We start from the raw sequence: 23,012 nt of genomic DNA on the forward strand, positions 1-23,012 counted from the left end.
ATGTCACATTAGGGTAATTTGTTTTCACGCTGATGGAGTACTGGCTTATATAGGAATACAGGAATAAGTATGCAAACTAAATCCTGCTCAGATTTAACCATGTGCTTAATCAGTCCAATTTATGATTATCTCAACTGTTAATGATAAAAGAGTCCCTCATTTGCATAACACGCCTGAAGAATCGGGCCCTACATCTGCTTATGAGTACATGTACCAAAGTCTCATGTATATACATGGCCAGTATCGATTCTGCCCATGCTACTTTTTACATCCTCTATTGCTTTGAAGAAATTGTTTGCTTTCCCCCCTATATGGCATACCCTGTTATGCCAGCCAAAGAATATGAAAGAGCTTTTCCTTGTAGCACTTTTATTGCTTAAATGCTGTGAAGCTTTCCTTTCTCTTTCATCTCCAAACGCATTGGGAGTTGGCTGCACAGTAAAACCAGGCGTTATTTTTAAAATCGGTTCTGCTTTTCATCTCCTGACCTTCCCGCAGTCGGGATTTCCTCATTAAAACATTGTGATGACGTGGATAATTGACCAAAAAAAAAAGAGAGGGGAAAGAGAAAACAGCAATAACAATGAAAAAAGCAGGGTTATATTCTGCAGCACTGCTGTGAATGAGAAGCAAGCCACCTCACCAGCCAGCACCACAATTGCTGTGCTGGGTTGGTACAGAAGAAACCACATCCCTGTAGGTGCTCCAGGCCAGGCTGGATGGGACCCTGGGCAACCTGTGCTAGCACTCGACATGGCAGTTGGCAACCTGCCTGCAGCAGGAACTAGCTGGCCTTTGAGGTCCCTTCCAACCCAAGCCGTTCAATGATTCTGTTTCATAACAATCTTACACAAGCACACATGGGTACATCCTTTGTCGGTAGTGACTTGAGTGAAGCTCTGAAACCCCGAGCATCTTCTGTGCAAAACTCACCATTTACCCCCAGAAAACAGCTTTATGTGCAGTTTGTTAGCAAGCAGCCATGGCACAAGAGTGAAGTGCAAGCATGGTGGTGATGGGATGATGGTTGGACTAATTGATCTTACTGGTCCTTCCAATGTTAATAATTCCATGAATCTAAGTGTGAATCTACATCAGCAACAGGAAATGGATAGGAAGGAAGGGGCCAGGGCTTTGAAGAGTTTTTTTCCATAGGGAAGATGCACAGCCTCACCCTCCTAACCCCCTGAAGGTGTTCATGATGGAGACATGGCCATGCCTGTGGAGGCCAGCGCTCCCACTGCTGAACTCCCTATAACTCCACGGGAGCTTTCATATTTCACCTCCAGCAGCAATGCTCAGCATCAGTCTCTCAAAACTTTTCTGAAACTCTTTGCCTTCCTGTATTTCAATTTCATTATTTCTGCAAGCAGGCTAAGGAACAGACAAGGGCTTGGGAGTCAGACAGGACGGGAAGCTGCTTTTCTTTCAGATCTGTGGGTATCAGGAGTCCCCAGCAAGCAATAAGCACCTAAATGGGTCTCTGGAAGTCCAGCATACACACCTCCAAGCTCAGCCATGCTGACACTGCGTGCTGTAAAAATACTTCTGACTAAAACAACAATTCTGCTCAAACATAAACAGTCTCATTGCAGATTGCCAGCAACTCTGTTCATCTTGCACCGATAAATTATATCATAGCATAAAAATTTGAAGTCCAGTCTTAATGATCCTTTCTCAAACAAAATTTGTATAAATTTCGATGGAAAATGTGCCCATTTCAGGACAAGCTTTGGCTTTACCCTTATTACTTCAGGTGCAAGAAGAGATATAAGGGGAAACTTTTGGTTGGCATTTTTCACCTTATCAGGTAAAACCTAATAAAGCCAAAAAGAACATGAGGAAAATGCAGTTATTCACAGAGCAGTCAGATCCCACCTCAGCTGCTCGCTCTGTCCACCACCAATGGGGCAAATCAGTGCTGTGCCACAGCAAGCAGGGGAGCACAGCATCAAACCCGGTCCTCCAGAGCATCACTGTGAGCTCAGAGCACTCCCAACCAAAGCAGCACCTTTAAAGTTATTGCTATAAATGTTATTAAAGTGAAACAATCCATTTTTTGAAAAAACGTATGCTAATTCCACTTTATTAGCGATGCCAAAGTCCTCATTTACATTTTTCATAAAAATCACACAGAGGTTTTTGCTGCTTTAGGGATAAAACTAATAAACAAATACATAAATTAGTATATTTTAATTAAATGTTATCCCATGAAGTAATATTGGATCCCATTGTCTAAGAGAACAAGAAAAAGAAAAACTAAAAAAAGCACCTCTAACTTGAAAATTCACCCAGTATTAAAATATTAGAACTCATTAAAAACTAATTTGAAAATCGCTTTACCTAACAACCATAAAAATTTTTGACTCCTGTATTCTTAATACACATTATTTGTTTTGGTACAGAAGATTATCACTGCAGCATGTATTGCTATTAGAATACACATACATTAGAGGCATCGTAATGCCTCCAGATTCTCCCAGGAAATAACAAAGTCAAGTACTGCGTGCCAATGCATCTCCATTTCCATTCCAAATACCGTATTACTTCCATTCTGTAAGAGCAAAGACTGTAGGCAGCATACAGACTGACAGCAGCACACAGATCAGTTTGGTTTTAGGTTCACATATCACATTTAATATTTAAAAATCTATGTATTTTGGGGTGGTGCATTCCCTGCTATTATTATTATTATTGTGAAGTGCTGCTCAGAGGACAAGAAATGCGATGGATTAAGCTGTAAGGTGTGGCTGAAGCAGTGGGGGGGAAATCCAACAAGCAGGAAACAATCACAACTTAAAATATTAAAGCAGAAAGAGCTGAAGCATTAAAAAGTAACACAAAATAGTTTTTAAAAATTGAACTCAATGTGCATTAGAACTCATTCACCTCAAGAGGATTTCTGTAACTCTTAGAGGCACTCGGACCTGGACTCCACATTCCCATTGCTCACTATTCCCTACTGTAATTCTTTCTAAATGTAAGATCATTGCTTTGCAAGGCAGGTAGTTAAACAAAACAAGCGCTCTGTTTGGCAGCTCCACTCAAAAACGCTTTGCCTCCTACTTGGTTACATTTCCTGGAAATAGAAAGTTTAAAAGAAAAAAAAGCAGCCAGAAGGAGCCACGAGCAGTTTTTCAGTACATAAATGCGCTCTCTGAAAAGGTACATTCATTTATCAGCCTTCCTGAAAGTGTCACTGACTGTACAGCACTCCTGAAACTGTCATAAACTAACACAGAGGGCAGCTGCACCTGGAGGAACCCGCTTCCAGCATCAGCAAGTGGTACAGACTGAGCAGTGATGGGAGCAAAGGAAGAAAGGTAAAGTGATTGAGCAGTAAGCTTGGAGGATCACCTATCTGCAACAGCCTCTGAAAGCATGCTTAATTATTAGGGATGAAATAATGTGGAGACATTCAGGAAAAGGGACCACAGGATCTAAAAAAAAGAGGTGGAGTTAAACCATGGAGAGAAATGTCACATCATTCAAATGTGTTGGGTTTGTGGGGTTTTCCTTCCCTCCATCAAACTCAGGAGTTTCTTATTTACCCCAAAGGAGGAATTTCCAGCAGCATTAACACCCTGAATCCTCCCCTTCAGGTGTTCTCATCAGCAAACACGTGCTCCTGGTGGTAGGACCAACAGGTGATAACCTTTCCTGTCCAGTTCCCTGCTGAACAGTAATTAAAATAGAAGAAGGATGAGCAGAAAAAAAGCAGTCTGCTGAACTTGCCCAGACATTTTAAAGGCTTTAAAAATATTTTCAAAGTGTTCCTTTTAAACTGCGAAGGCTCATAAGCCACTGTAAGATTAGCCTTAATATGGAGAAGTGACTCATCTACAGTGACATCAGACAGAGCCTGATGTCCTCTCTCACTTTACAGTCAGCCTGATCATCCCCTTGCCTCGCCCCGAGCCTTCTCCATAAATATTTAAACAAGCAGCAAAGTGATACATTATGGATATCATACTCAAATCCGCCTAAGTGACTCACTTTGAGCCAAGATCGACAAAGGTATTTGGACACCTAAACTCCGGTTTAGATGCTTAACTTCCCTTCCAAAGCCATGGGAAACCAGCTCCACAGAGCAGCTAAGATCTTCGTATTTTGGTGAATTTGGCACTGGGTTACTCACTAACACAGCATTTAACATCTTAGTGACCATTTCCAGAGCTGTCAACAGGCCAAGGAGCAGCTTCAGCTCAGCAGAGGTGCAGCCACCCAGTAAAGCGATGCTGGAAGGTGCACAGAGAATCTCAGCCCCAACCGATGCTGTTAAAAGCCCACCCTGACTCCTAAATTTCTTCTCCCCAAATGCAGTGCAGCTGGATCAGCAGCCACACAGCTGTCTGGCATCAGCAGCCACCCCCTGCAGCTCCTCAGAGTGGAAATCCTGGATCACAGCTCACAGCTCCAGGCAGCTCTGCATGGAGGAGCTCCCAGGGGGATGTGCTGCCTCTCATGGCAGCTACTCCCAAAAGCCGTGTGGAGCTTCTAACAAGAGTGAGGATTGCCAGATTCCTGCCAGTGGTTGTGAGTTATCCCCCATTTCACATCAGCAAACCTCCTTTCCTCTCCCTTCTGTCCATATGGCAGAGCTTAAGGGCCTCGACTGCAGACAAGGCAAAAAGGTTCTCCCTCTGCTATCGCCACCCATAAGCCCCACTTTGTCACAAAATGCCTGTACACAGAGAAAATACAAAGACTCTCATTCATTCCCCTTGCACCCTCGTTGACCTCAATGGGAGTGCTCATGCTCTGGGCACTGAATAGAAGACTGCACTCAGCTGTGTGTGAGACCAGCCCTGGCCACCAAGCCCCAACAGCAGGGGTTGGCACCAAACCTAAAGAAACAGAGGATGAAGCCACAATATCATTCACATCAAACTGAACTTCAGGGGCAAAAAAAAAAAAAACAAAAAAAAACTTCATGTTTTCAAAATGTGAGCTACCTCAGCAGAGTCCAATGCCCTTATATCCTCCCAACCCCAAAACCAAGGTGGCAGATTCACAGCAAAAAATCAGGCTCCAGCAAAACGAGCTTCTCTTGCCATCAGTGCGGTGCTGATTTTGTAATCAGTCTGGAAGTTTTATTTTTAACTGTTATACCAATGCTTTATAGAGACACAATTGTTCTTTGAAACCTTGCTAATAGGGCTGATCACTAATACTATTACTACAGATAGAGCAGAAAAGCACAGTATAATGAAACTCTGCTATGAGAAACTATGAACGAAATACTCTCTCCGTAAAAAGAATGTTTAATTAAACATACAAAGGCTCCAGAAACTGGTCATCGTGTTGAGATGAAGAGAGATTCTGCTAGTAACAGGTTCTCAAAACCTCCCTGCCTCCTTCGGGCCCCCACAGTGCTATCATTTGCCTCTTAGAAACTGAAAATGGGGATTTTTCCAATATGCTTTCACACTGACCACATGCTTTGAAACTCAGGGTCCATTCCAAGGAATAAAGCAAATAGAAATATAGAAATGCCCCTTTGGTTGCTCCTAGGTTGAGGTGACAAACCACAGACGTATTTCAGTATTCCATGCAGATTGCCATGATTTATGAATTCAGTACCGAGACTGGAAATTTAAGTGTGGACCTCCAAAATTTGCATACATCCTCTGCAGACCATCATCTCCCTAAGCACGCTACCTAAAAGGATATTCCCCAAAGCAATTACCAATATAGCATGCACGTGAACAGAAGCCTACAAGTAAACATGGATTATCATGGTATGCAGTCATTTGAGGAAGTCTGCAGTTCATCCTCTCTGAGAAGTTCATTTTAGAGGACTGTAGCACCATAACACAACAAGAGAAAGCACAGCAGCGATAGCAGAATACCAAAGTTCCAAGGCTGCAGCAAGTGAGAATGTACCCAAAAGCAAAAGCTATAGACACAAAAACAAAGGAATAATAAAAATAAACAAATAAATCTCCTTACCCTTAGAAGGCCTCAGCTAGGCAGGGATCTCCAACAAAACGCCTCCACCTCCACTGCCAACCCTTAAATGAGGTCTGAGAAGGGCTGGATCCTCCACCCCTTGCAATCATTCAGCTGCATTCCGTGCACCTGAGCTCCCCTGGCCTGGCCCTGCCTTCCCACCAGGTGCTCAATCACTGCTCAGGCTGTGACTCAGCAATTCTGCTACAAGGACCCACTTCAAAATGGAGAATGTGGGTCCTGCCATTTCCTAAAATACATTGTAAAAGTCACTGCTGCCAGAAAGGTTTCTCTGCTGCAAGAAAATTTAATACCGGTGGCTGCTTTGTCAAAGGTGACAGGCGAGCCCTTACATCCAGGTGCTGGGCTTTTCGGAGTGACAACTCCAAAGAGAACGATCTAAGTAATTCTCTCTTCTAAATTAACTCCAGAGAGCAAGAGATAAGCTGGAGTTGCCCACTGACATACTGACCCAGCTCTGAAGTGGTTTGCATGCGATCGGATGCTCTTTGTCCTGAGCCAGAAGATCCACTTGTTCTCCTACAAGTAATTCTGCCACATGAACTTTTAAAATATCCTACATCCTGACCTGCTAAGCCTTTCTAAAACATTAAGAAATTTGTGTGTATATGACTCAGCTCCCATCTCATATTTTAATGGGTTAGACTATATTTTTTCCTTGGCAATATTGTCTAGAGTTACCTGAACAGAACAGTCTCTGCTGTTCATTCACGTTTCTTAAGAGTTTAAACGTGATTAAAAAGTTTAAAAGTATTTGGACAACTTTAAAAGTATTAAAAACCTTAGCAGACACGGCGTGCAATTTAAATCACTTGCTAGACTTTGCGTATCTTTCTAGGTATTTCTCTGCTCCTCACCACCACGCCATGCAGCACTTCACAGTGATTAGTGGCTTTGAACCTCAGAGCAATGAGGTGGAGGCACAAACAGACTCCATGGCTTGTCTGCATCCGTGCCAGAAGCCTGTGGCAGAGCAGTGAGTCACACGTGGGACACTGACCTAGCCATAAATGCAATGTTCCCTGTCACCAAAAAATCCGTTTTTCTTTTAATTGGGAAGGGTCAAGAAAGAGATCTTACTGAGCACAATAGTAGAAGGGTGCAGCCAGTGACCCTCAAAGTCCTCTTCAAAAATTCACTATGCTTCGAATCGGTATTGATACACAAGCGAGTCATCGTGGATATGATCCAGTTAAAAAACACCCTCTCTTTGCCACTGGTGTCTTTCAAGGAGGGGGAAGAGGAGAAACAGACAATTGTTTTGTTGTCAAGAAAAATACATCTAGCATAAAATGTTAAGGTTGCCAAGAGATGACAGTATTTGGCAGCATCCTAAAATGTTTGTCATTTTGAAAGTATTTATGCTAAGGCAGAAAATAAACTATCCAACATTTTAGCCGCTTTAAGTGATTAAAACAAGTCATTAGAATTTTAGTTGAAAATACTCTTAGATAAAATTTTCCCTTACCTAACAAGGCTGATTTCCTCCCTTACAGCAAAATAACTGCGTGCCTCTTTTTGCTCTTAAAGCTTCTTTCTTAGCTCTAAGTGCTCTTCGTGATGGAGGTGAAACAAAATGTGTTAGAATATCATTTTCACTTTTATTGGATGCATTCTCAATTACTGCAAAGCTGAATAGAAACAACGGGGGAAAAGAAGCGGTTGGGAAGAATTTAAAAGCAAGAACAAGTTCCTTTTCCTTACAAAAATACAGGTAGGTGCGTTTAGTTGCTTAAGTTTACATTCCAACACGGATTTGGCAAGTTTTCCTGATAGCCACTTGTTTTATTTCTACTTCTTGTGCTGCATTCAGACAATTTACAAATGCACATTTCTCATGAAGTTGGAAGTTTGGATCTATTTCTTTTCATTTTATAAAGACACTGATGTGTTTTTTCTGACATGCCTCATGAACTCAGTCAATCACAAGTCTTTCTTAATGGAAACCACATGTCTGCCCAGAACTGTGTAATTACAATGCTAGGATTCTTGGCACTGCCAGGAAAAGGGGCATTGTCAAACCAATTAGAGTTTATTTATTTACATACCATTTCTGGATGAGAATGTTCTTTCTTTTATGCTGATGCTGAGAAAATATATATTTCATGGAGTAGCTGTAATTTTCGCTAGATACTATTACATTTTGTAGCAACTACATCTCTAGTTTTCAGTTAGTTTGCACGTAAGGAAACTTTCCTTTAAACAAAACAGCTGGGAATAGCATGAATTTTATCAGCCCAGCTTTCATTTGTTTCAGATGATGAAGGAGATGGGAGGGTGGCTGTTTTCCTAAGTTCAGCACAGTCAGTATTTCCACTCTCTAACACCCTACTATGGTGCATCCATCCCACTGCAGCTCTTGCCCTGCAGCCAGGCTCCACATCTGTGATGCTGCTGCAAGGCAGAATCACTCTGCACAACAACATTTAAATAAATAAATAAAAGCTTTGTGTCTCAGGACGCAGCCAACAGAGTGATGGAGCTCACCAGAGCAATGGATACAGCTCACAGGGTGAAGGAGCGTTGGGTTTGGGGATGTGAGCCCTCACCCAGGCACCATCCGCACCTCATGTGGCAGAGGGTATCCGATACCGCCGTGCAAGGCTGTAAGGTTTTTAGTAATGGAGATGCACTGGGCTGAGATCTGCCCAGCTGGACCGCAGCATTCCCTGCTGGGACGCTCTGGTCACAGGAGGCACCTCCTACCCTGAGGTTGTGTTAAACTCTTCCATTGAAAATACAGAGGAAGGGAAACAGCTGTAAAAATCTCCTATTTAAAGATCCTGAAGCTTCAGAGCCTTCCATGAAAACCCTTCTACGGGATTTTTTCTTTTTTTAATATTATTTTTTATTTGTTTTTAATTGCTGCTCCAACTTTTCATGACTTCCTCGTCTTTGGAAAGTTCCAAAGCATTAAAAGGAAACATTAAGATCAGACGCCCTCCGACATTATTTTTTAAGTTTAATCATTTTTCCCCATTTTCCTCCTCTTTCTCTGTGCTGAGTGAGGGTGGGAAAGAGACAATTAAGGGAAACTCAAAACCCTCAGATGTTTCAAAAATGAAAAAGTTCAGTAGAAGTTTTCCCACACATCAGCAGAGAAGTAGGCAAAACTGTTTTCTTATGAAATTCTCAAAGTCAAAATGACTGAAACATTTCTGTTATTTGTATTCACCACTCCCTTCTCCCATTCTTAAGACAGAAGCCTCTGTATTGTCTTGCGTTCATGCCCATGTGCAGAGCTCTGCCCTGATGATCCTACAGCTTATAGCCACCCGATAGATGCAGGGTGAGGGCTGAAACAGTGGCACAGAGAGGGGAAATGACTTGCCCAAGGTCATGCAGCAGGGCAGTGACTCAAGTGATTTCCAATAACACAGTCATTTCTATAAAGAAATGGGGCTTGATTCAGCTCCATGCGGCACCAGCCATGCAGCACCACCTCCTGGACCAGGCAAATGAGGATGATGATGAGCTGACAGATTGGGCAATGGACAGAATGCTCTTCTTCTGCCTTAGGTCACCACTTTCATTTCCACTGTGGTTTGGTTCCCACAGTGCCCTCCCGGTTGGCTTTGAGCATCCACATCCCTCCATCCTTCAAGCATCGCGTGGTGGGGACGGGCAGGAAACCTCTCTCTCCCACTGCCCCAACCCTAGGAGTAACCTGACAGCTTCCATGGGGAGGATAAATTGCCCCATGGCAAGGGGACAAGAGATTTTCTGCCTTTGCAGAGCAGGAGACTCCAAAGAGAGACTGGACCATAATCCAAGTTACATTTTCACCTCTGCTCCATCCGTGAGGTGCTGCAGCCCTCCATCAAGCTGCCTCTTGACTATGAAGCAAGGAGCATCAGCTTCTCACCAGGAGGCAGGAAGAAAAAGGCCACCTTACACAGCAAAACCTCGAAATCGGTGCTGTAGTGGCTGTATTTCAGTGCTCATTTTGAATTACAAAGCACAGCAGCAACTTTCCGCACGCAATTTCTGATTCTGCTTTCTATTCCTGTCTAGCTGCAGCTAGAGTTTTGCCAGTGAAAAGTGCTATAAACAGCCCTGGCCTAGCTGAAAAAAGCAATATGCCGTCAGTCTGACATCTACCTCGCTTTTCCGCTCATTGTCAGCACTGTGATTGATGGTGTTGTTCATTAATGTGGGACGATTGTCAGCTTTTCCTGAATAAATATAAAAAGAAACAAAGAAATCCCCACCCTTTTCAAGCCAGAGTGAATTATTTCCTATTTTCCTTCACCAAAGTCTAGCATGTAACGGTACACTGCCTGCAAAATATACCAGAGCTTTAACCACTAAGTAGGAAAGTGGACTTTGGATAGAGGAACCAAAACTTTACTTAAGCTGTAGGCACAGTAATTAAATTTTACTATTATTTATTTTCCAAAAGGAAAAACCTATGGCGTGCCCCAAAGGCTTCTGCTTTAATACAGTTCTTCAGTTTTGTGCAAAAGCTAAAAAAAAAATCTATTTGGTGAAGACTAAAATGACATGTGAAAAGCAGAGGCAATCACAAGCGCCGCAAAAGATAGACAGAGATTCAATTTAGTACACGGCTGCATCTTAATTCACACTGGGGAAAAGGATAAAAACAGCAGGAAAATTCCCATACATCTGAAGTATTTAAATGATGGATATATTTTGGGGGTTCTCAGCACCCCCCCCAATACTGCTCATGCCATTTGGGCTGTTCACCAGTGTCTGAGATGTTTGTGAAGTTTGACACAACTTGCCTTCTCTGTATTCCCATAAGCAAACGATGAAGGGGAGGGAGATACCATGCAGCCCATCCTAAACTCTGCCTTACCATTTGCCATTTTCACTACACATCTTCTCTCTGTGACTTTTCCTTGCACTGGCACCCTTAGCTTTCTGCTTGATGGAGTCTTTCTAATCAGGTCATTGCTTACATCGTTAGCGATAGGGTCATTGCTCAACATCTTCCTCGAATCGTACATTGCATCAGTGTGTATGAAACAAAACAACAACAGCAGCGATTACAAAACCGTAACTGGGCGTGGGGGCGAGAAGGGGAGAGGAGTGTAAAAGGGTGAGCGATGATGAATTCAGCAAATTAGGCTTTGGCACTGGTTTCCTTTAGAAGCAACATGTTAACAATGCCAATACTCTCGGCAAGTGCTACGTTTGTAGAGTTGAATGGCAAATTATTTTGAATACCTCTGTAAAGAACAGGAAACTGAGAACTGTGGAAAAACTGGCATTACGCCACCGATTGAAGATTCAATCTGACTGTAATAGAAGGTGATTATTGGGGACTAGCAGGCAGATGATGGATGATTTCCTCCTAAAATGACAGCTCTGCTGTGTATCAGCAATCCTCACACAGCACAAATGTACAGGTCGGCTTTTGTGGCTTTTTAATTCTTACCATTGTGGGAAATGGATTTCAAACCTGTGGCGAGCCGTTTTGGGCTGGCAGGGTACAGTTCGGACTGTTCATGCCTTTCTCTTTGCCCCTCTTTTTTAAGTTCTTTCTTTTCTTTTTGCAAAGCTGAGGATAGATGCCCAACAAAGTTCATCTCCCACCCTTATCTGCTTTGGTTAAAAATGTGCACCAAGAGTATAATCTGTGTGCTAGAATGATGCCCGCACCGTACTTTATTTGAGAGCTATGAGGGTTTCCCAGCACGTGGGCACCAAGAACCACCCTGGGGCCGCTGTGGCTGCCACACCAGCACACTTTCCCTGTTCCACTGCAACAAACGCAGCCCTGAAAGTCTGACAAGGTTAGAACAAGAAATATTTTAAGTTCCTCGCATGAAGCTGTAAGCGCCGTACAACGCTTTGTTTTAAAAGACAAGCGGATCAATAACCCCATCTTTTATTGCTTGCCCCTCCGCGTACTCCATTAATAACCATGCAGCACTTATAGCACACCACCAAGTCACAGAGGAAAGGCTCTGGGGAGGAGCTCCTGCTCCATGTCACAGTGGGCTGGTGCCTGACAATGCCTCGGCTCCCCGCTCTTCACAGCAAATTAGGACGGACATATGTTCTGGTGTCTGTCAAGACTCGGTCCTGACGCTCTGCCAGTCCTGCACAAAAGGACAGGGTAATCCACAAGAGCAGTAAATTTATCAATCAAATCCCGTAAGTGTTCCTTGCTGATAACACCAACCCTCTTTCGAGTATAACAAGAAAGCAGGATCTGCCTCGGTGGGACGTCACAGGCAGTTCCGCCTACAAGGAGCCCTTGTCAATATTTCACAATGTGTTTGTCACTCTCCTGTCTGTAGTCAATCCGACACCAGGCTGGGCTCTGCTTTAAACATGGGGTATTTCTATGCCAAGGGGGAAAAAAACCAAAAAAATTCTTCCTACAGCTGGTTAATGCTGAGCCTTTTTTCAAGTAGGCTGCAAAGGAAAAAAAAAAAATCACGTTTTGGCCTTTATTTAGGTCTCAGCAATGGGTAGGTAATTCATTATTAATTTTATATTTGTGTGCAATCTGCCCCATTTTTTCAGTTCATAAATGCAATTAAGGATGATGGAATAAAGCAAGTAGGCCAACAATGCTGCATGAGAACAGTGAATTAAAATGACATGTTTCTCCCTCCCTTGTACCACAGGTTGCAGGCACTTTTGTGATAAAACCAAGAGTAAGATTTGCTGCAGTTTGGAACCGTGTTGTTGCACAAAACGATATGCCAATAGAGTAGTAGCTACTGTTTATAGTAAAGGAGAGCAAACCATTATCAGTGTGCGATGTCAATTTAAATTTTACTGGAACAGAAACCTTTTGACCCCTTCCAAATTTGATCCATTACTGGGTTTATACATGAAAGCTTAGGAGAGAATTAAATTAGAAGGAACATTGCAAGAGAACTGTATTTGCATCCATTGCACTTAAGACTGAAGATTAGTTGACCTTTGGAAAAGGGGATTAAAGCAGTTTCACCATCAAGAGAAGACGATCTGTGTTCTTAAGGCAATCAGATTGGGAAGGGTAACAACCTCTGAAAGATGAATTGAACTGAGGAAGAATCCATGCTAATTTGCATGGTTTACATGTCACTTAGAAATGAATTTTGCAGTGATTTCTGCAAAAGGAATTGTGCAGCGTTTGAATTATTCCGTGACTTCTTCGGTGCTGGCATGTAAATGTGGTAACTGTGTCCATTTTCACAGTCTAATTTTACAATAGATTAACCTCAGAAAGGGTATCAGCAGCTAGTGAAGATGCTGCGCACTGCATACGCCTGGAACAGCAAAGAGGAAGTTTCCTTTTCCATGGAGAAATACGTGGGAAGAGCAATGACCCAACCACAGCCCTGCAGAAGTGCCTGCTCCGCCAGGGGCCAGAGAGCAAAGAACACCTGGGCTGGAAGAAGGCCTACAATGGGGCATGAAATGAGGCTTACCACACAGCTAGCAAGTGCATCTGGAAAAATAGAGAGAGCTGTACACTTTCCTAAAAAGGTATAATGGTTTCTCTGCAAAGTGTCATTATTCCTGCAGTTGGACAGAGGGGAAGCCTGTTCTTCCTCCAGGTCGGGTATTTACCTGTTAGCTTTATTATCTATGTCATGAAGTTTCACAGGAGAGCTCATCAATTAAAGTACAATCATATTCTCATTGAAAATTAATGACAAACCATCAAAGCTGAATTCTTTCTCATAACCAGGAAAAAGGAGCAGTGAATGCAGATTCCTTACAGTATCTGTGTACCTCTCCAAAGTTACAGCTCTTCAGAACACCATTGCCAGTAAGAAGCCTCTTCCGATGCCATAGGATGGAGAACATTTTCTATCAACCTTATTTTGGATTTTGGAATATAACAGGCTCTAACAAGACCAGAGTCAATACAGTTTCCAGGCAATTAAAAGAACCAAGCAACGAGGCTGCTAAATAAGATACCGTCAGGCCATAAGGCAGCGTGGCACCCATCAGCACACAAATCGAGAAAGAGCAAAGGCAAAGAGTAAGAGGTGAGCAGATCTCTTGGGAATCCTTGCTAAAGTACACACACAGCCACATGTGCTTAGGAAGCCATTTCTCACTGCAAAGCTATTCGTCAGCAGGCTTTTAAGAAATATGGCAGAACTTTCTGTGCTGAGTATTTATAATTTAAAGGGGCATTTTGTGTTGTCTTACATGCAGATTGCTCTGTTTCACGCCCACAGTTACAACACCTCACAAATAACACCAATAATCTGGATGCCAATACAATCTGCAACTTTGCATCACGGCAAGAGTACATTCTGTCCATGAAATCAGGGTTGCTTTGTCTGAGGAACAGAGCAGAATGTCCCCAGACCATCCATCTCCTGCACATCTCAAGGCAAGATATGGGTCAGAAAAGCATTTGTTAAATGTATTTTTCCCCCTGAATGACCAAATGGCCACTGCTTTGGTACCTCGGGGAGTATGTAAACTGAAAAGGAAAAAAAAGCAAGGAGCATAAAAGGAAACATTCATACCTTAAAGAGGAAAATACACATCAGTGAAAAAATGCCTCTGTTTTAACAACAACAAAGTTCACTTCATTAGGGGAGGATGCTGGAGACAGGCTAACTTACATGGTAACATTCCTACTCAAGCTAAACACAGCTGGAAACCAAGTCTTCGGGGTTTGTTTAGAATTTTAACCACAGCAGTCCTGGTTTGTAAGGAAAAGGTGATATGGACATGAATCACTGCGTGTGCACCTGTGCACTGCCATGAAGGCAACGCAGGGATCCAGCAGCGAGGTGCAGGGCCAGAGCTGTCCCCCTCCGGGACAGAGGGACTCCAGCACAGCCACATCAAGCCTTCAGCAGCTGCTAGTGCTTTCAGTTCCCCATGTATTCAGAAACTGGCATCCGAATTCTGAGGTTTTTTTCAGGAAAACCAGAGCAGGGATTAGAGGGCATCTCCTGGGTCTCGTGGCTCTGTCACTGTCCCCTTACAGGAAGGCTTTGCTCATTGAGACCCTCTGCAGTGGGGATGGGTAAATAAGAAAAGGAAAAGGTAAGCCCTACAAACCGCTCCAAAGCTGCTATTTCTTCTCTTAAAACGACTCCTGTCTTCTTAAAGCAAAATTATTCAGTGGCCCTAACTTTGCTTTCAAAAAAAATTTTAATAGAAAATGGTTAAGAGAAAAATGATAGGGAAAAGTGTCATTTTAGAAACCCACAGAGTGATGGCTTTCTCAGCCTATTTATTAAATTGTTCTCTGAACGCCCAGAGAATTCACAAAAAGGCACTCAGTCGTCCTTTGCAGTACCGGCCCCTACACAAGTTTTACAGCAGCAGCAATCATATGATGCGCCCAGCTCCAGGCCAAATGAACAAATAAATAAAATAAATATGCACCCCTAGGCTGTGTCTGGCTTTTCCCATATAACTATCTCCAGGATGCCACCTCCAAAGAACCTCAATGTTTCTTTTATATTCACCTACAGAAAACCCCTTCCTCTCCCCACATTAAAGATTCAGCTTGCTGGCGGGGACACACAGAAGGGCTCACACACACACACACCAGTTTTTCAGTCACTGATTTACAGCTTGGTAGCACAACGGGCTTAGGATGACACTTTCAAAGGACCTGGGAACCTCACCCCTTCAGCCTCCCTGAAAATCACAGCTGTGTCCCTAACAATAACAACACACACCAGCTCAGGACCCCAAACCAGTTATTACACTTGGAAAACAGGCTGGAGAAACCAATTAAAAGACCAGTTCAGCATCCAGGTAAAGCATCAGCAGCAATTCCAGGCTCTGTAGGTAGGTTTGAGCGTCAGTTTCCTCCCATGGGAAAAAATTATAAATTTTAAGCGCTGCCAACTGCCCCTTGTTTGTGGCTGATGGGCCTCAGCTGATGGACTGGGAGCTGACCTGGGGACCGCCTGCAATCGCCGAGCAGTGCTTGGGGAATGGCTCCGAGGGGCTGCAGGGGGGAGCGGTGCAGGGGCTTTTCCAGGGGCTGCCGCAGCGCCCCGTTCCCAGAAGCACCCCAGCAGCATCCACAGCTGCTGCCCCACAAACCTCCTCCAGGATCCACCACGGCCCCGACCTGCCAGCCCCACAGTTTGGGATCTGTTTAATTGTGCCCAGATCTGGGGCTGGGAATCTGGCTGTTTTGGGCACACGGATCTCAGCGCAGAAATACTCTCTGTCTATCACAAAAAGGTTTGTTGAGTTTAGCCATCTGCCCAGGTCTGATTTTTGGGAAAGACAGAGGATGGGCTGCGGGGCTTTATCCACAGGTGAGAGCAATTGGGGAGACAGCTGTCAAAAGTTACTCCTGTTGTTTTAAATATTGGTATACGGGAGAATATTGGGCACCTTTACATTAATTTCCTATTAAAAAGGAGGAAAAAAAGGATTTAGCACTTCTAAGAAGACATATCTGCTGCCACAAGGTAAACTCCCCTTGGAAGAATGCTTGGTGCCAGAATATAAACCTTTGCATATTATTCCACTGAACATCTGTTGACCGTGAAACTTCAGATAACCAACATTAACATATACAGTCTGTTACTTTTTTTTTAACAGATTATTCACACTAGATCAGCAAAGCTCCCAAAGAACTATTTTTCTATTTGTTTTTTTGTGTTTTTTTCTTTTTAATGCCAGCAACATTTAAAAGAGAGAAAGAGAAAAAAAAAAAAAAAGTTCAGAAACAAGAACCATTTTTTAATGTATGAAAAATGAGACTTTTGGATTAGAACTGGAATTCCACACGGCATTCAAGACTGCGTTATCAGCTCTGCAGCACCCTATTAATCTGGTACAATAAAATGCGTCGGGGTTTTTTTAAAGGGAAACTGTCTTTCCAAACGGAAAAGACAAGGGTCCAACCTTGGTAGTAAAAGTGGTGCTCAATGAAAGTAACGGGAAGATTTGTGTCATCTGGCCATCTAATTGGGGAAAGACGCTGAACACAGCGCAGTGCTGGCTGTAATCAATGTGATATTTTTTCCTAACTGAGTCTTATAGATTTTTTTTTCGCTTCTTTCTGTAGGTGCATGTGTGCCTGCCCAGATGTACATATCTGTTTTATAAATATTATTTAATGCTTATATAAAGCTGTCAAAGGACACTAACAAAGCAGCAGGATTCAATTAGCTTGCACTTTTTAATAACGACCCCACATCACCGCACTCCCCCCCTCCGTCCCCGCGCCGGTTCCCAGCGCATAATTTCAGCCTGTGCTCAAGACAGAGCACGGCTTTAGAAAAGCGAACCTGAAATATTAATGCGTGTTTTGCTAAGGAAGTGGAAGTCGAATCAACTTCCTGATACCCAGGGTATCTGATTTCTAAAACGGTCTGACACTGATTGTCACAGCCCCTCCAGATGTGGGGCGAAGCGCTGCGGCGGAAGCCCAGGTTTGCAGCCCACTGCTGCGTCGGACGCCGAGCTCAGCGGACTGCATCCTCCCGGAGTATATTTTTGTTAGCTGGCTGCCCGGAAGCCCTCCACTGCTCAATTTGTTTTGTGATCCTGCAAGGGCCTTCCCGGTGCTGATGATGGCTCTGAATTCAAGAGCTTGTTTGCTTTGATGGGACTGGGAACCGGTGAGTGCCTGGCAACTCCATTTATCCCATGCAACAGAAGTGTCGGGGCTGCGTCCTGAAGCATGGGTGTATTTGCAAAAATTCTCATTGCAGCCTGTTATTCACCGCATACAAAAACAATGCCTTTTTTGTTCCCAATCCCTCCCTCTTTTATTGCTTTGTTTATTGACATTTGCGGTGCGGGACTTTTTAGGAGCATTTCTTCATATGAAGAGCAAATGTCACAAATACCAAAATTTGAGAGAGGGAGTGAGAAAAATCCCAAGAGCACCACTGATTTCATTACCTCAATTCTGGCAAAAGAAATTGGAAATGAAAACTTCTGCATTTTCCTTCATTATGTCCCCTGCCTTCCTTCCACTGAAAATGCACGGGAGAGAAGCGCACACATATACACACACACAAAATACAGAGACATTTGCTTATTTCATCCCCAAAAAACACATTTTTAGCAGACAGAGAACACAAGAGGCGATGTCCATAAAAAGAAAACATCAAACACAAAAAGCATCTTCTTGCCCCTTTGCCCAGTTTGGAGCTGGAACGTTGGCCACTGCTGCAGAGAGCAACATGTTGGCTCCAAGAGAGCAACCAGTCAGCTGTCCTGGCAGAGCAGCCCATGCATCAGGCTGCTGCACGCTGTCTGTATTGGGTTTTCACTCAACTGTGCCTTAAATTTCACATTGTAACTATTTTTGTGTGTGTTTATACTCAAAAATTACCATATCTCACGCATTGCTGCTCACAGAGGGCTTTGCAAAATTAGTCCTGCTCTTGCAAATATTTTCACCTATTTCAGTTATACTTAACTTTTATTCATAGAGTTGTTTTTTTGGTGGGACTTTTTAAAGGGTCTTTTTTTTTTCTTAAGAGTTAAAATATGTCATTGTCAACTTTAGCATTTCTGAGGGCCTTATCACCGTGATTTCTATGCAGTGACGCTTAATTTGGGAGCCATTAAAAGCAACAAAATTCTTCTCCTCGCTGCAGCCCACGCCTCAAGCCATGTAGAGCAGAGCCAGCTGTCTCTGCAGATGCTCAGCCACCCATCGCACCAAAACAGCAGAGATGCACCAAGTTTTGGGGTGAGTGCAACCTACCCTGCTATTATATCTACCAGGCACAGGCTGCATGTGGACGACAGGAGAAGATGCTGCAGGAAGAACTTAGAGCAAAAAGTTTGGCTGTTCCCTTCCACTCTTTCAGCCATGTGCAGTGTACAGCAGAAAATCCCTGCTCACATCTTCCCCTGTCCCCCTCTGCTCAGATGGACTTTGCAAGACCAGGACTTTCTTCTGTGCAGCTTTTCCCCCTCGCTTGCACAGCACTGCTCTTTTACTTGGCAAGACAGACAGTAATCTGCATAAAAATGCACTCCATACTCATACGACTTGCTCCAAAAATAGTGAATTCCTCCTCTGCTTTCCAGGCCCCAAACACAACCCTGCTCTCGCAGTAACACCACTTTGTCACTTTGCAACGTCTACAGACAGCGCTGCTGCAGCCGGTTACAAGTCAGTGCATTCAGTGACACAGCAATACACGGCACAGCAACAGAATCCAATTTAACACAACCTAACGTATCAGAAATGTAATTTTTCCCCGTTTCAGATGCGCTGTCTGCTGGCACTTTGAGTATCAGATAGCCACCGGCAGTGGGTCCGGAGCTGCTCTGTTAATGCTGTCTGCAGCGCCTTGGTGCGCCTCGCTGTGACATTTTCGGCACTGACAACGCAAAGCACATGTGGACACAGCCAGAAGTGGTTTCAATTTCCAAAAGAGAAAAGAAGCCTTTTCCAAACTTTTTCTCTTTTTTCTTTGCAAGTGAGTCTGGTTAGGATTTTACTTATATTGTTTAAATGTATTAGATTTGAACACACTGTTCGTATTCTCAGCTAATAAACTCCATTAAACCCTGGTGTGTGCCATCCGGAACGCATGCAGCTGAGGAAGGCACTGATTAACGAGGCAACGTATGAACAAACCACATTTCTCAGTTATTTAAATGTCTTCCTACAATTATTTAACATCCATCACATGGAAGAATACAGTTTTATATGGAACTGCAATCTCAAGAAAATGCAGTATTCTCTCTTATCATAACATAGTACAGTAAAACTGGTGAAGTACTGCAGAAAACCCAGCAGAGCACTGCTCCAAAACGGCCGCTGCCCTTTTACTAACTGTGCAGGGCAAGAGCTGAACGTTCAGAGAATCCCCACAACTGCATCCCCAGCTAAGGGGTGCCTGCTGCGCACACCTACACCCGCACAGCCCGATCGCTGCCGCCCTCAAATGGCCCATTCAGAAACAAAAAATCCGGAGAAAGGATTCTGTGTGTTTTCTGGAAGAATTTGAAGCATTTCCTGGACCACCGCACACCACATCAGGAGGCACACTGAGCGGTGCAACACCCCAGTGAGACCTCATGGAGCACAGGAGCTGGGGCCGAGCTCCCCGTGGGTCGTGCCCATGGGACTGCATGCTTGCACTGCTGCTCCTCTGCTGTCAGTGCTGCGGAGAAGAGAAAAAAGCAGCCCGCACCATGTAAAGATGGACTTGCATTCCTTAGACCAAAATAATGCTTTTTCTTCCACGGCTCCAAAAATGCACTTAATTAAAAACTTATTAGGCACCATTCGTTTATATTTACCTAATTCTCCCACAAACACATTAATCTTTGAACAATTCCTTCAAGCATTTACCAGACGAATATTTGAAACAAGAGATGTCCTGTGACCATAAATGTCATGCTTATTTGTGTTTTATAACTAATTAATATCTCAGAATTCCTGCGTGTATCTGGGTAACAGTACTGTAAATATATATGAAAAATAAGTAATAATTTATGAAATCTGATTTGCATTTTCAAATATAAAATGTGCAAAATCTAACTAATTAGCAAGAGTGAAAGCCAAGGTGTTTCTATAGCAACTATAAAAATGCTTTAAAAATATTTTATATCAGGCTCATTAATGTTTGTGCTCCTCACTTGTTCCGTGGGTATTCCCTTATACATGGATTTGTGTTAAGTTGTGATCGCGGAACATCATTTAATACATCTGGCAGAGCTCTGATGCTACCCTGTTATGCTGGCATTTCTGTCACATCTATGAAAAAATATTTGGTGTGCAGCACAAAAATTATAATATTAATGAGAATGGAATCCAACAACGCAGGAGAAATAATCCAAGCAGACTGCCATAGAACAGAAAAAACTGGAAAGTAACCCGTGAACTTCTTCTCTTTCCACCTTCTTAAAGTTCATCCTTCTAAATCCAACCTGCTACACATGGCAGCTCCTGATGGCAAGCCAACCTATCCCAGCACACAGCATCACTCAGCTCAAACAGAAGTTCTGATTCATCCTTTCCAATCCTTACCCTTTCCAATCCTTCCCCACGCAACTTTCTCACCTCACATATTGAAGTTGAACCTCATTTCCCCCCCCAAAATGTGGGGAGGTGACAAAGGTCCTCGTGACACCAGAAGAGGGGGCAGCCCTTTGTCATGACTTTAATTACTGAAAATCATTTGAGACTGAGGAAAGCCCATCACTTCCACATGGGTTATTTGAATGCAAACTAAACTTATGCTGAATGGCACAGACAGAGGCCACCAAATAGCTTTTCTTTCCAAGCCAGTTTTAATCACATGCTAATTGCCAGCCCCTCTGCTGGGTATTGGTAATATTTCATGAAAAAAGTACACAACGTTAGGTCTAAATTATCACAAACAAATGAGGTAGCTGGGAAGTACTGCAGTGTTGACAAAAAAACATGCACAGTGGTGCCTGCAGCCGTGGGCATTAACTTCTGGTGCCAAGTGTATGATCCCTGTAATAATTTAATACCATCAGAATGCCTGGCAACTTTAAATGGCCCTAATGGACCCTACAGTGTTTTTTAATTATGGATACTGGGAGAAGTCTAGCCGGCTCCCATTACTGATTGTAAAATACTTGTATTTATACACTGCGTGCTGGAAAATTGGTGGGTTTAGTTAACTTCCAAACTAGCACATCCAGGATACCAGAGCAGCAGTGCCTTTGAAAAGGCCATTTTTCACAGCCCTTTTTGCGTTGCAGCATGGGGCAGAACACTGTGACTGAAAGGTACCTGATCTGTATATCAAACTTGCAGCAAAGCCTCACTTCTTCCCAAGCTGTTAACACGAATCTCCTCACAGGCTTTATTTTGATAGCTCCTGAATGTCGTTGCCGTGCAGCTCAATTAAAGGCTGCAAACCAGCAGCAAAGCACGCTTCAGTGCCACCGCATCCCTGCAGGATGAGCAACACTGACTGCCTGCTTTCCCAAATTCAACACCAAGCGAATGGGGGAAAAGCAAGCTGGGATGGGCAATCCCTAAGGAGCAGCAGCACTGAGAGCACAGCTATCCCACCGCCCTGCGAAGCATCCTGTGTGCAATAAAACTTGTGGGGAACCAGCGTGAGTGAAACTCTGTAAGATATACGATGAGGATTAGCCGTAAAACACTAATTAAAGATGGGCTGAGGAATTAATGGGAACTCACAAGGCTCTGTGTTTTATTTCCTCATCCCCATTTTCCCAAGCATTGCTGCTCTCCATGTAATGAAAAGAGAAGTTGACCAAATGGATTCGGTGTTGGTTTTTTTTTTTCCTTTGCATTTTTTTTTTTTTTTTTAATCATTATTATTATTTCCTTAGCTTATTTTGTGAGGGCAGGTCATTAAAGAAGGAACGCAGCCAGAAAAATCTCTTAGTGAAGGCTCATTACATTTTTCAAGCGCAAATAAAGTGTCACTTTAAAAGGAAATCCAGTTACTCCGAAACATTTGTCGCTTTACTTCAGCGCGTGTGAAATGAATACAGGGCCCAGCGCTGCCCTCGGCTTCTGTAATTCCCTAGCAGCAAGAGGCTCAGAGACAGCACTATGTAAAAATATGTACATTGTTTAATTTATTGCAGCGCGTTACCATTTTTCTCATGAAAACAAACAAACACAAAAATTCGAGCAGCTGGTTCCAATACCGCCCACTTTGTTTAAATTTATAGCGAAAACCAGCAGCATCATTAAAAACAAACATATTGCTCTCCTCCGAGCATCCTATAGGCACAGCTCGCAGGGAGATGTGTAACTGCTGTAAGAGGTCCAGGAGCAATCGGCCAGCTTGGAGCTCAGACCTGCAGCTCGAGCTAGGTTTTCCAGGACAGAAATAACTGGAATTTTATTCACTGAAACAGTTTTCTGGAAAAGAACGTTTTGGATCAAAAGGAACATCTTGACAGAAAATTTTCCATTTGCTGAAATGTTCCAATTTTCAGCTGAAAAGCAACAATGAGCCCTGTAATTGGGTTTGGGAAGCCCAGCCGTCCCTGCTCCGCCGCCTCCTTCCCTGCAGGGAGGACGAGAGGACGGATGGAGGAGGGAGAGAAGGGAAGCAAAGGGAAACAAACGTATTTTTTGCTTTCAGTTCCCACCCCCAAATTGATAAATGATGTGAACATTTTCCAACGCTGTT

The 23,012-nt window shown here is 43.4% G+C and overlaps 1 protein-coding gene and 1 long non-coding RNA gene across 11 annotated transcripts in view; both read right to left on the reverse strand.

Moving 5' to 3' along the window:
• Nucleotides 1-23,012, reverse strand: part of EBF1 (EBF transcription factor 1) — a 266,492-nt gene that overhangs the window by 187,800 nt on the left and 55,680 nt on the right. The gene's annotated exons all lie outside the window — the stretch shown is intronic.
• On the reverse strand, nt 3,237-5,934 carry LOC128081351 (uncharacterized). Its single transcript, XR_008207158.1, has 2 exons — nt 3,552-5,934; nt 3,237-3,440 (listed from the first exon to the last, which is right to left on the reverse strand). It is a non-coding gene; the product is annotated as an uncharacterized LOC128081351 (long non-coding RNA).

This window comes from Tympanuchus pallidicinctus, unplaced genomic scaffold, assembly GCF_026119805.1.
Source record: "Tympanuchus pallidicinctus isolate F22 unplaced genomic scaffold, pur_lepc_1.0 scaffold21, whole genome shotgun sequence".
NCBI lineage: Eukaryota > Metazoa > Chordata > Aves > Galliformes > Phasianidae > Tympanuchus > Tympanuchus pallidicinctus.